The sequence below is a fragment of the Acromyrmex echinatior genome, chromosome 7 (genome assembly GCF_024713525.1).
Source record: "Acromyrmex echinatior isolate Ae372 chromosome 7, ASM2471352v2, whole genome shotgun sequence".
In the NCBI taxonomy this organism is placed as follows: domain Eukaryota; kingdom Metazoa; phylum Arthropoda; class Insecta; order Hymenoptera; family Formicidae; genus Acromyrmex; species Acromyrmex echinatior.
This window is the reverse complement of record NC_141858.1, coordinates 4,649,602-4,664,689: the sequence shown is the minus strand read 5'-3', so window position 1 is coordinate 4,664,689 and position 15,088 is coordinate 4,649,602. Positions and strand designations below refer to the sequence as shown.

Sequence of the window (15,088 nt, the reverse complement as noted above, 5' to 3'; positions counted from 1 at the left end):
TACTTTTCCAGAATTTTTTTATGACTACTTTGATTCTTTGCCCTTCTTTTGACTACATTGTTTTATACAGGGTTTTTAAATTATTAAAGATTAAAATGTGGGAGATCATTTTGCCGGACCCTGTACTTACAGAGCCTTATTATTATTTATTCATTTTTATTCATTTATAGGAAGCATTTACATGGAGCATATCTCTATGCCTTTCAATCTAAAAATAATATTAGTTTTTTTCTGTGCACAAACAACACACTGTTCAATCCAAAATTTTGAATAGGAAATGCAGTTTTTTAATCCAATTGAATCCAATTAAATCCAAAAAAAGTATTCACTATTTAAAATACGCATTCGGACAGAACAAATTTCAATCCATTTTAATTCCTTCTCGTTGGCTACTTACATCTTTTGGTTAACTTGCAGCATCGCTGCAAATTCATCAAAATTTTTTCTTTTTTTGGCCCCGCAACTTAACTGATTAATTAACTGATTTAACAGTTTAACAGATTGATACCTTGCCACTGGTAATGATAATAATGACGGCAACTCTAGAGGAAAATGCCGCTTATGCGGTGAAAAATAACACGCCGAATCACTATTTATATTTGTCTCTAGATATAATATAATATACTTATTATTGTAAATGCGCGTATGAAGCTGGTCACACTTTCCAAAATCCAAAAATTCAAAAATTTAATTCCCGCCCACGAGAAACTTAAGAGGAGATTAAAGGAAGAATCTCAAAAGGAGAGAGCAGCAAATTGCATCACGGATCCGCCTCCTCTGATCCTCTAATTGGGTGCGGTCATCAAAACTCCATAAGCATGAAAGTGAAAGAGATTGGAGAAAACTAATCATGTGATCCCCGTCCTGATTGGACGCTGTCATTCACGTGATATAATTTGCCACTCTTTCATGGGCCGGTATTCATAGTCGGTTCTTATTTTAATCATCTTAAGTCGGTTCTACATTAGTTGCAAGCTGATCGCAGGTTTGTTGCAATAAACGTTGATTTTAAAATCCAAGCTTCAAATTGGCTGTCGCAACAAACTTGCGATCAGCTTGCAACTAATGTAGAACCGGCTTTAAGGAATGTCTTAAGTCGCTAATGCGGCCTTCTAATTGATTCATGACATCTTAAGACTATATTTAAGATTAAAAATAAGATCCGTCTATGAATACTGGCTATGGTGTGCTTAATTGGACGGTATCTCTCTCTAAATCTCCGCCGTCTCTGTCTATAGCCTTGTGTCTACGATGCTAAAAATCGGTCTGAAATCTCAGATGAAAAAAGAATTGACCAATCAAAATGGTCATGTGATTTGTTAATTCCTTTCCGAGATCTCTGACCAATTTCTAGAGCCGTTCCACCAATGCTGATCAAGCTTAATCGTGATTAATTGCCAACCACAATTGATCGATTCTATTAGCAAACGCGATTGGTCAGTCAACGGCTGAAGCTAACTGGCGTTGGTGAAACTGGCCCCTAACTTCGTAAACATTAGGCATAAGGATAAAAATTGACAAATATCAGATGTTTGATTTTGACGCTGAAAATGAGCATCGAGCATCAGCATGAAAAGGCACTTTTATAAATGTCGCATAAAGACAAATGCTGCCAACTGTGAAACGCGAGATATATTTCGAGAAGTTGGTATACTCAGAGTCAATTTCACCAACATCAGTTAGCTTAATCGGTCATTGACTGACCAATCGCCTTTGCTGTTTAGTAGAATCGACCAATTGCGGTTGACAGTTAATTAGTTTAATCGGCGTTCATGAAATCGGCGTTCACCTCAATCTTTCCTTGTCTGACATACTTTATAATGTATCTTACAATTAGTTTCTCTTTCTAATCATCATAATTTATATCTTTAATTAAATATTGAATAAAGAATTAAATGAATAATCACAGTGCTAGTAACCAATATAGAAAAAATAAAATGATATTACCAACGTAATAAATACCATATTGTTAATTAAATTAGGAAATGATAATGGCTGCGTTCAGCAGAACACAACAGTTTTACAACCGTTTTATGATTCTCTGCTGAGATTGGACTATTTCTCTTGATCTAAAAGCATAACTCAATCAGCGCGAAAAAAACTTCCAACAGTTGCAAAATAAACGTTCTGCTGAAAGCAGGCAAAGACAAAGCGATTTATTCAATCTCAATCTCCATTTGTTTATAACTTATTATTTAATAAAAGAAGATCGAACGGAAATGTAATTACATACTATATTTGTTAATTAGATCAGAAGATGATGACGATTTAGTTTATCTGGATCTTCATTTATAGCTCAATAACTCAATATTTAACAAAAGGAGATCAGATAAATCCAAATTACACGCTGATAATTGTAAACTAAGAAATGATAATGAAAAAGTGATTTAATTCTATTTGCTTATAGCTAGGTTAACTACCGCGTATAATTTCGTTTTCATCCAATTTCCTTTTGTTAAATATTGAGATATAAATAAATGAAGATCATTATCGAATAAATTTGTCATTATCATTTCCTAGCTTAATTAATTATCAGTATAATTCCATTTCCATTCCTTCTTTTGTTAAATATTAATTATAAATAAATAGAAATAAATCGGTTTTTCATTATTATTTCCTAGCTTACTCAACAAATATCAGCGAATGATTTCATTTCTATTTAATCTCTTTTTGTTAAATTAAGTTATAAACAAATGGAGGTCGAGATCGAATAAATTGTTTTCTAAATTATATGTTCTAGTTTTTAGCAATTACCAACGTGTTTTATTATTATACCGACTTTATCGATCCTGTTTTGAAAAAACCAACTGAGACATTATCGTAGTACAGACACGCCATGCTTTGCGCCGCGACACTGTCGTATCTTCAAATGTCTTCAGATCGCAGCGCTCGCTGATAATATCACTAGCGCTCCTTGCGTAAAGAATGTTAGAAAGACACGAAACTAGCATTCCTTGTGTAAAGAATGTCAGAAGGATACGAAAGGAATGTGTGGAATGCGATCGACGATGACGTATCTTAATCTGAAAAAGTGATAGTTCGGAACTTTGTGTCACGATATCTCCTTATAGAATACGTACAGAAAAAATGAAAACACTTTTATTATATTAGGTGCGCAACTAAGTTCTCGCTATTATTTTGATGGCATTTTCATCAAAATAACAGCGAGAACTTAGTTGCGCACCTAATATATTTCGAGCGATTGCAATCGATTGAGCATACTTAGAATTTAATTGGTTTAGCTCTTATTATGTTTTCGATAACCTCGATCTGATGCAACTCGCCAGTTTGCGTAAAGGAGGCACGTCCATGTCTCGCGCCATAGCTTAGCGCCGAGACTACCAGTGTCTCCAGATTCTCCAACTTTTTTAAATGCATATAATTCAAAAGCTATTACAGCTTCGACATTTTGGTATTAGAATTTTCATCATAAAAGTCTCAGAAGTCTACACTTAAGTATTGTCATGTCTTTACGAGACACCCTATATACCCTATATACGTACATCATTGATGTTAGACTTGTATTTCGATTCAAAATTCATATTGCGGCACGTAACAATGTATACTATACATTTTTATTGGCAATGTATATCGGAACGCAGCCTATAATGCCGTTAATAGAACGGATTAAACTGAATCGAAAAGTTCCGCATCAATTTGTAGTTTTTACAATATTCAAATAGATATTAATTTTTAAAAATCACTGAAAGTAGGGGCAGAGAGAAATCTGAGAAAAGACATAACGACCCAAAACCTGTAATGATAAATCGATATTTGGTTCATTTAGCATCATCAGTCTTGAAAAGTGGACAACGTGGCGAAAGAAAAATTTATAATAAAAAATTAAATATAGAGTGTGAATTAATAATTTACGCTTTGGATAATATTGTAAACAGCGTGAAAAGTAAATGTACATTTTATTGCTAATTGGAAGCAGGTGTTTAAAATTCGATTTAGAATTAATTAAATTAAATTAAATTAAGTTCCTGCTTAATAAATGTTGTAAGAACTGTGTAATAAGAGCCATGTGGACGTTGCTATGTAGTTTACATCCACTGTCAGAGGGCAGTAGTGCGTGGCAGCACTTTTTGTGGATACAGGTTTTGGATCGTTATTTTCTATCTCAGATTTCTATCTGATAGGAGTAATAGGGCAGTTTTAAACCCAAGGGGCTAGAGGGGGGTGCGAGAGTAATCGTTGGCGCGGGGGGTACTCGTAAGCGTGGGGGAGAGGGCAGCGTGGAGAAGGTCTCCAGTCGGCGACAGTTGTTTACATAAATATAGGACCTCGGTCGATTGATTACATAAACATGATGATATTCCGCTATGCGTACGATATTTTTTTCATCGTCCACCGCTCGCCTTCCCCAAAAATGCATCATAATAAAGGCTTGCATACATTTATCACATATATTTATCATCTTTCTTCCTCTTATGTTTCGTCATCTTTCCCGCCGCGTTGTCGATCCCGTTGTATCTTCTTCTTGTACGTAAAAATATTTTACACACATTTTTTATTTAATGATTTAAATAGAGAGAACGCTTAATACGGTCGTGACCGTTTGTCGCAGTACCGTTGAGCGCAAAGATGTTGGCGGCGCGCGTAATATGATAGCACTGCGATAGTAAGAAAGGAATGAATAATGTCATACATCCAGATATATAGTTTAAATATGCGTTTACTTTTATAACTGTAATTTTACAATATATGGCTCTTATTACATAGTTCTTCTTACAACATTTATTAAGCAGGAACTTAATTTAATTTAATTTAATTAATTCCAAATCGAATTTTAAGCACCTGTTTCCAATTAGCAATAAAATGTACATTTATTTTTCACGCTGTTTACAATATTATCCAAAGCGTAAACTGTTAATTTACACTCTATATTTAATTTTTTATTATAAATTTTGCGCAAAAAATCTACATCACATTTATCGATGATACAATTTTCACCTAAAAGCATTACAAAATAATTAAAATTTTTCATTGACGATATGCGTATACTGCGTGGCACAACTCAGAGTATACGTTCTCGACGCAACGTTTTGAGTTTGAACATGAAGAGCACGGTTGACGGTTTCATATATAGACATGTTTCGCGCAGTGTTAATTTGACACATTCACGTATTTTTATAATTTTTAACACAAGATCTTGGACCAATTATATAATTATAATAATATTTTTAGTAACGTAATGCAATACAAATAGCATTCCTAATTATCAAATCATTATAAACTATTATTGAGTAGTTATTGAACACTTATTGTACTACTGAACAGTCATCATCATGACTGAACAGTCATATTATATTATTAATTGATTCTAAATAATTATATAGAGAAAGAAGATTTTTTTTCCACTCATGGTAAGGAGAAACAGAAATATGCAGATTCCAAAGTTATGTGATAAGCAGATGATCTCATAGAAGGAAGCGAAAAAAATATTTTAGGATTGTGAAAGAAACTCAAAAAGAAATAGAGATTAGAATTATAATTTCTTATTATTCAACTTTTATTTTAATAATTTGATTAACTTATTTGAGGAAAAATTGCACGCCTTCTTATCACATATAATTTTAAACCGCTGAATAGAAACAGGGAAAAAGGAGACTGAAAATAATTTAAAAAATTCAGTAATATATTTAAGTATATCATATTACACATTTTTTTATAAAACATTAATGATGTAATAAGATTTATGTATCATAAGTTTCTTTTTTTAAATAGTGATCCCCACCACAAATTTTCAGAAGTTTCGCATTCTATTGAATCCTCCAGCGTATGTACTGAGCCAACTGACTGAATCAGTAATGTCGCCATAAGTCTCACTAATTAGTGCTCATCATTTCATATTTTCCATCAACATATCCAAGTTATTATTGAAAATTATTATTTTCACATCAAGAGTTATTTCAATTTCGCCACTATGTATGTGCAATTTTACTTTAATATAGATATCATAATTACATTTTATGACATTGAAGTAATATATGTTTCACAACGTCTATATGGATGAGCTTCGCTGTAGGTTTCATCAGTAACACTATGAATCGTACAATGACATGTAGGAAAATTTAAATTTACGTAATCATCAAGTTTCGAATCACACACATTGAAATCTTTATATATCTGCTATGTCTTACGCTTGGTATATCATGTATTATTGCGAGTAAGCATGTTTCGAAATCCAAGTTCTTTATACTGCAACTGAAATGCATCATCGACGAGCAATACTGTTTATTAATTTCACACAGAGTAATGTAAACATACAATTCTTGTTTAACGTTTAAAGTATAATATCCTCACAGACGTTTTTTGATGTGATGACTGTTGCGGTAACTATTCACTGAGTGGTTGATGTATTAGAGCTCTCTTTCGTTCATGCGTTTTCTATTTCATTATTTTTATATATCATTTATTTTTTATTTATTTATTTTTTCTTGGACGGTATATTCAATGTGGAATTTTACGTATCTTTACAAATATGCGAGTTAATTTTCAGTGTAATTGCCATCAAGCCTACATTAAATTATACAATGACACATATATAAAAATGCACTTTGACAATATCGAATCTTTTTTTATCTTTAAGAGATCAGCGTCAGCTGATTAATAAGTCTGTCTGTTCTCATTCTTTTTTAAAAAATGAGTTTAAGCAGTGTATTCAATGTGGAATTTTACGTATCTTTATAAATATAGTGTTAGTTTTTCAGAATAATGTTAACGAATAATATGTTGGCATACAGATGTACACCACCGGTATCTAAGTTATCCTAATTGCAAAGAATTCGTTCCTCGCATATCTTTAATGTTAAAAACGTTATGATATCTTTTTATAGGTATAAAAGACCAACATTGTTGGTCAACTGTCCCTTAGATAAAAATAAATACTTTATTTCTTTGAACGTTGGCATGGTCTATGTTCACTGTTGCAATATCAATTTCTTGCTTAATAACGACAAGCATTTATTGTAATTATTTTATTGTAATATTATAATATGATTAATTAAATTGTTGCAATATGGTTCTGTCTCATTATTGTGATCAATCATAAACTTTCTTGTTATCAAATAAAAATAAATCTAAGTAAAGAGCATATAAGAGTCAATAAAACTTGAATAAAAACAGATAACTCTAATAATACAGATTCTTGATATTGTTACGTCTAAATCCTTGAAAATTTGGTCAAGGAGACAATGAGGGAGAATGGAGAGGGTATGGAAGGACGGTTAAACTCAATCTCACAGGCATACGCGCGGAGGCGAACATCTGTGAGTCGTACGCACTTTTTAAGTCCCAGAATGTGGGTCAACGCTATGACACCTGTTCCGCTGGACAGTGCGAACGTCGGTCCTACTTTTTCGGTCAAGGAACTTAATCCCTTTGAGACTGGACCTCGTGCGATCTCAGGTATTCGAGGGAAGTGAATTCGAGGGGTGATGTCAATAAAAGATAGGGAAATACCTTAAATTACATTTATTAATAAAATGAAATATAGTGGATTTTATACATTATAAAACTTTTCTTTACAAAAAAAATATACATACTGTAGCTTGTGGATGAATGTGTGTGTGTGTGTGTGTGTGTGTGTGTGTGTGTGTGTGTGTGTGTGTGTGCACAATGAATGGGTTTTTCCATGCGAGGAAACGCGAGGTGGACTATAAATAATTACGACTTACTTAGTAGCTGTCCTCAAGATATCGAATAGGTTCTAGGCAAGGAGATCCGTCGTCAGCGTCCGAAGGGCAGTCACCGTGGCGTATGGCTGGTAACTTCAGTTGCGATTTGGTTACAAGTTCGCACTCGGGCGGGATCGTGAATTAGCGCGTGATTAGCGCGGGTTATAATAATTTTGCGGACTGCCCGAGACAATGAGTAACTAAGCGCGAACTCCACTAACGTGGACCGAATGGTTTAAAATTCTGTACTGACGCTCTGCGCTTCCGCGGGACCTCTATTTATACCCCGAAAAAAGGGCGTTGTGTCCTTTGTCTAGGATGCAAAAGTTAGTTGCTAAAAAAAGTTAGTTGTCACGCGGGATTTATGATTTTTATAACGTTCTATCGTTGTTGATCTAAAGTACATAGTTAGAGTAGTTTCGAAAAGAAGAGAAAGTGATTTACGGTTTTTCTTAAAGAGCCAAGATTGCTCCGAGACGGATGACGAATTCGGTTATTCTCACGGAAAAATATGGCTAGATAAACAGATGGTTACCATGCACAAATAGGTTTATGTTATGCAGGATTGTCTGTTTTTAGATAACGCTCCCGTGGGAAGTTATCCTATGCGTTTACGATTTTTTAAGTGCAACGTGGCGCCTGTTTTCTAAAATGAAATTGTTAGTCTCGGATGACAAAGCCTAGATTGCGTGACCTCGGTGCATTTATAATGTCTTCTGCAATCTTGTCTCTTTTAGGACCTACATTAAGGTTGTTATTTTTTCCGGATTGATGGCATTTAAAAGAGTTTTCGTGGCGCCTGTCCGGTCCCTCTTTTCAATTCTGTCAGACCGTTATCAGAAGGCGCCGCTCGGATCTCGCAGACGCCAATTATAGTCGTGACGTGGAACTGAAGAAAAAAAATTGTGGCGTCTGTAGGACGTAACAATATCATTCCTCTAAAAATCTTGATGGTATAACATATAAAATATCTCAGAATGATAATATATCTCGATGATCTAAGCAAATAATAATTACGTGTTTCGGCTTCTTGATCGAGCCATCTTTAGATTTACTAAGTAGCAGTCGCAATCCGCAGTAGACGAGTGAAACGATAATACTAAGTAAAGATAAGTTAAGTTAACAATCTCCGATGAATTATACGTTGACAGACAAAAATTGTTTTCAATCAGCTGATCGACTGAATGTTAAAATTTTAATGAATTTATGAATAATAATGAGAAAATTGAGAACAATCCAAACTAATTTATACAAATCAAAGTAAAACTCAACGGAGAAGTCATGAAGTATGAGATAATGTCCAGTAATGGTCAACAACATTCTAGTTAATAACTCTTCTAGTTTTAACTCTTAGAGTTAATAATTTAACAAATGACACGGTTGGATTAACACATGTGAACTCTTGGTAAAAAAATGTCTCTGAAAACTCCGTTGAAAATGTCTGAAATCATTTTTAGTGATATTCAAAGACTTTTTCAAAGAAATTGAGGGATTATCAGAGAATTCTCGAAAGTCATCTTCAAGTGTCTAAAAGTCTCTGAATTTCGTTGAAACTCGAGAATTCAGTGATGTTTCTGAAGATAGAATTTTCATGGTTTCTCACTTTTCAGAGACTTTCAGCAAATTCTCTGAAAATCATTTCCAAGTGTCTAAAACTCCTCGAATTTCATTGAAATTCGAGAATTCAATGATATCTCTGAAGATAGAATTTTAATAGTATCTTACTTTTCAAAGGCTTTCAGAGTATTCCTTTGAAAATCATTTTCAAGGGTCTGAATGTTCCTGAATTTCACGCGAATTCAATGATGTTTAAATAGATATAAAAAATGAAATTTAAATAGATATAAATAACACGCTTTATCAGTTAAAGAAGTAGTGTAATACGTAATGTAGGAGATTTATAATCCAGAGGTCCCAATTCGAATCCCATTAGGTAAAGTGTGTTTTTCAAAACAATTTCGGGTAAAATCATTACATATATCTTATATGGAACAACTTCTGTTAAATAAAGAAACAAAATTTATAAGTCTTAAAATATAAATTTTTTTTCAAGTATCATATTGAAAATGTCTGAAAAATTCTAAAAGTCTATGAATATATTGTAAAAAATTTTATGAAAATCTTTAAAAGTCACTGAAATATTCTGACAAATATTTAAATTTATATTGAAAAATTTTCTGAAAAGCTCTGCAACGTGTCCGAAAATATAGATATTTTCAGAAAAATTTTCAGACTTTTTCAGAAAAATTTTCGAAGAAATTCAGAGAAATTTTTTCATCAGGGACGTTACGAAAGACAAGCGACGACTAAAGACTCGCAAAATTCACGCAGTACCGGTGATGCAAAGTCATATACTGTTTAATATTGGTAAATATGACTTATATATGAAAACCTATAGTGTTCGTCTGTAAATTTAAACTATTTTTCTATTTTTTAATATTAATCATTTCAGAAATTAATCGTTTACTGTAGCACGGTTCTTCATCCATGATCCATCATTAAAATGTTATCCCAATCAAATTCATGTTTGTAATTTTTGTTCGATTATTACCGAAAGATTGGAAGTTTTCCAGTTTATATGGTTACGGTGATCTATAATTTGTCTTAAGTTGACCAACTTAAGACGCATCACAATCTCTATAATTTGATTTTGTATACTACAATACATTATTTTTATTAAATTGTGGGCGCGAATCTTTTGAGCTTTAATAAATTTTTAATTTATTTGTTGTGTAAAAAGAAATTTTTGTGTCCTTACTATTGAATCTATTAAATTTTTCAGATTGATGATATGAATAGTACCGTAAATCAAGCTGTTCGTTCTATTGAATTATCAATATTAAATGGTTCTTGTAACCCCATTTTTTTATTTAAAGGGTATTGAATCCTCATTAATCGTACCAAAAATAAAATTTAGTGGATAGTCGTTCTCGAGCAGAATCATTATTATGAGATTTTAGATTATGTGGTATTTTGCATCCGACAACATCAAAATGTCCACCAATCCTATAATAGTGTCCCTTTTTTGCGATTATCGGGATCGTCGTGGGACCTACGTCCCATGTAGAAATTGCGACCAGCGACAATCGAAGCAACCGCATAATCTTGCCTCATGCTACATGGAAGGCGTTCATCGAGAGACGTGCAAATATTGAGTGATTAATGCAATCAACCGTCCCATCATCATAATCACCGATTCAGAAGATCTGAATGTAGAAAGTCTTGTTAAAGTATGTGATATGAAAAACGTAAAATTATTATTGTATGATACATACTTGTACATGAAACCAATAACCGCACATTCTTCTTATTTGAGCTCGAGCAATGTGTCGAGCATGCTATAAACTAAGTCAATGTACGCACGGTGTTAGTGAAAAATTCAAATGTTTTGTATTTTTAAGATAAAATTGTATTACTAATAAATACGATGCTGCAAACACTTTGCACAAAATTTATGACAGAAATTCTATTATAGAATGTGAACTAGTGGTCTGATTTAAATTATATTGTACATGCTGCATTAAATATTAGATAAGTAAATCTATATTAAAAAATATATTTCTTTGAAAATTTACTTTTCCCTAATCTCTTCATTATTCCTTCTTCATATTTTCGTGATAATAAATTATTTAATATGAAAGCGCGTCCGGCTTATCGACTTATACCATTAAAATATTACGAGTATTAAAATTGTGCTCGTATTATTCTTATATTGTAAAATCGCATCATAAAAGTCAAAATGAATACCATAACTTTTTAATAAAATCGCGTGCGAAAGAATATATATCAACAATTTGTACTATACGCCAAAATTGTATCAACAATAAATGTGATTAAAAGATTGCGTGAAGTTTATGATGAAACTTCAATCATGGAGTGCGAATTAGTAATGTGTGTTTCAGATGAAATTGTATACGCATTACATTTAAGGTATGAAGTAAATTAATGTTTTATAAAAAATGTATAATATGATACTTAAATATTACTGAATTTTTAAAATTATTTTCAGTTTCCTTTTTCCTTGCTTCTATTCAGCGATTTAGAATTATATGTGATAAGAAGGCGTGCGACAGTAGCGCTTAGGTTCGGGGCGGTTACGACGATTTTGGCATTAGCATTCGCACTTCGCGCTATTTCGTTTCGGGCCGATCCGAACCAGCCCGAGACGGAATAGCGCGAAGTGCGAATGCTAATGCCAAAATCGTCGTAGCCGCCCCGAATCCAAGCGCTACTGTCCACACATCGGCACATTCCACTGTCCACATGGGTTATGATTTATTTTTAATAAACACATTAATAGTATAAATAAAGTTTATGATAAATTTCGCATTGATTTCTTTTTCGAGAGCGCATACTTATGAAAACTAGAGAGCCTATAATAAGAGAGTCACCAATTCACCACGTGATCTGAATCGTGCTCTGATTGGCTCGCGGCGCATGGGCTCGACAAGGTTAGAGCGACAATGACAAGAAGATAAAAGCCGTAACTTGTGTCACTGTCATTCTAACTTTTTCTGAGCGCCATTCCTCAAGCCACTTGAACAGTCTGGCATCACACATTGCAATCGTTCCCCTCAATCAATCTCGATCACTGATCTCCACTTGCCAGTCGACACACTCGACACTCTCGCTCTCTATTTTATCGACCTTTGTTAACACGCGTCAAACTGTTTCAATAGTATGGACAAAAATAAAAGAAGCTCTAAAACCAAAGCCAAAGACAATGCTAAGAAAGAAAAGGAGAAAAAAAGCGAAGAATGATGGATAAAGCAAAATAATGTAAAACATTATTACAAAATTAAATATTAAAAATAAAAGTTTAGAAAGACTATGAACCAAATGACAACAAAATAAATGTATAAACATAAGAAAGAAATATAATTGTCATGGTCTAACTCAAATAATAAATAACAAACGTCGTTTCGAGCCCGATCGAGTCATCTTCAATGTTAAAAATAAACATAATAAAAATTAATATATTTAAATTAAAACGGGTCAACTAGTAAAATGTAATAAAAATAGCCGTAAATAGAATCCTGTCATCATTAAAGTGATACGTCCACAACAATAAAGCGTAAAAATTAGATGTCGAAATAATAAAAATCTATATTGGTGTCCAAAAGCGCATAAAATTCACAAGCATCATAAAGTAAAAAATTTTGTCATTGAAATCATACACATTAAAATCTTTAAAAATGAAAATATATATTACATCAATACAGTACTTAAAAAAATCCAGAGCAATTAAGTACAGAGATACTGAAAATAGAGCGATGAAAGTCCGTCTGTAGATTACTATATATATATAAATAAAAAAATGTAAAGTACCTTTAATTTACAAAGTAATGCGATATCCAATGATAAAAAGAACTCGAAAAAGTAAATATTAATATAAAAATTTCTTTAGAAATCCGAAGATAGTTCCATCTCAGTCAGAAATAATTTCTCGAAAAGACGTCGTTTCGATGTCAAAAATAAAAGTCGAAAATTTTAGAAATTTTTATTGATTTCGACGAATTTTTGGCTCTAATTTCGATCAATTTTCGAATTGGAAATAAAATCTTGAATTAATCTTTCAAACGATATATTGGAAACATGTATGATATAGACCAGCATTTAAATTTCATTGATTTAAAAATCGAGATCATTTCGATATCGATTCGAGGATTAATGTCGAAGATATTTTTTCTTGATTTCATGCTCATTTATGGTAAGAGACATGGTAAGAGATTAATATGTTGACAGTATTTATGGTAAGGACGATAGTTTTTGCAATACTGTTTATCCAGATACAATTAACGTTAAGGTCAGATTATCTTTTTCTTAACAATTAATTAAGAAAAGAATAACTTTAGCGTTTACCGTATCTGGATTCATGTTATTACAAAATTTCTCTTATATATTATTCCTTGAAATTCTTCAACACAAAAGTGACGTAATAAGATTAATGAACTACGAAGTACAAATAAAAATAATGTTATTCAGCAAGAGTAGAATAATAAAATAAAGATTCAACTATTGGTTGAAGACATTAATATTATAGGAAGTTTAGAATTAATACACAAGAATAACAGTAAGAAGAGTAATGATATAATATATCATTAAATTTTAATTCAGAAATTATCAGATTAAAAATGTTATTAAAAATTAAATTACAATCGGTATTATAATTTTTAAATGAATAATCGGTATTATAATTTGTAAACTTATTTATTGTTTATATTAATATGCACTTAGAATATAAATCATTCTTCACATTTTCGAAAGAATTATGCTTAAGAATGATATAGCCATAAAAGAGGTATTATTAATGATATATTATTTCCTTTACAAAAATAATTGACGTTATCACAACATGCAGATATGTTGTCATTTGGAAAGTTATATCTTACAATTAGTAAGGTACATGTAATTCTTTTTTTTTATAAAATGTTTCTCGCAAAGAAAAATTTAGAGATCAATAATAAAACTGAATTATATCTTTTTAATCAAAATATCATTTCTTTGTGTGTGTAGAATGATATATAAAAGATCTCTTAATACTTGTACTTAAGATACAAATCATTTTTTATTCTTCTGAAATAACTACGCTTAAGGACTATATATTATAAATAGCAAAAAAATTTTAGTTATTAATGATAGGTTCTTTAAAAAAAATATACACATATGAGACTATTACAGCAGATACATTGTGTCATTTAGTAAGGTACACGCAATCTTATATTTTTTTCTGTAAAATATCTCTCGTAAGAAAAATTTAAAAATTATTAACTAAAATCACATGAATATCACATAAATAAAAATATCACTTCTTTATATGAACGATATATATAAAGATTCTTTTATTGTTAGAGAGGGGGTTAGACAGGGAGTTACATCAACATATTAGTCAATATGTCGGATTGTCTTCTTTAACAGATACATATGAATAATCAAATACATTTATGAAATTGATTACAATCGATTACATTAATAAAATGTAATCAATTAATCACATATGTCTACTAGAGAGTAGACAGTTTGACATACTGACCAATATGTTGATGCAACATTTTGTAATATAAATTATCTTTTATGTTTTTAGAAGGATTACGCTTAAGGATTATAAAAATCTTAATTATTAAACAATAGGTTCTTTAAAAAATATGGATGTTTCCGTAAAGACTGTAACAAGGGGTTCCTGAGAGGGGTTCATTTTAAGATGAAAATTTTTATATCGAAATGTCGAGACTATAATCAAGTTTTTAAATTATAAGCATTTCAAGTTAGTGAATCGCCTAAAGTTTACGTGTTCAGACATAGATGGCATTTTCGTCAAACTATACCTGAAGTGCGAACTTTAGGAGGTATAATTCGCTTACTTTGTGCTAATAATTCAAGAACTATTATAGCCTCAACATTTTAGT

General features: G+C 31.8%; 1 protein-coding gene across 4 annotated transcripts in view; it reads left to right on the top strand.

The window, feature by feature from the left end:
- Positions 1-15,088, top strand: part of LOC105144355 (Nutrient Amino Acid Transporter 1) — a 203,813-nt gene that overhangs the window by 127,703 nt on the left and 61,022 nt on the right. The gene's annotated exons all lie outside the window — the stretch shown is intronic.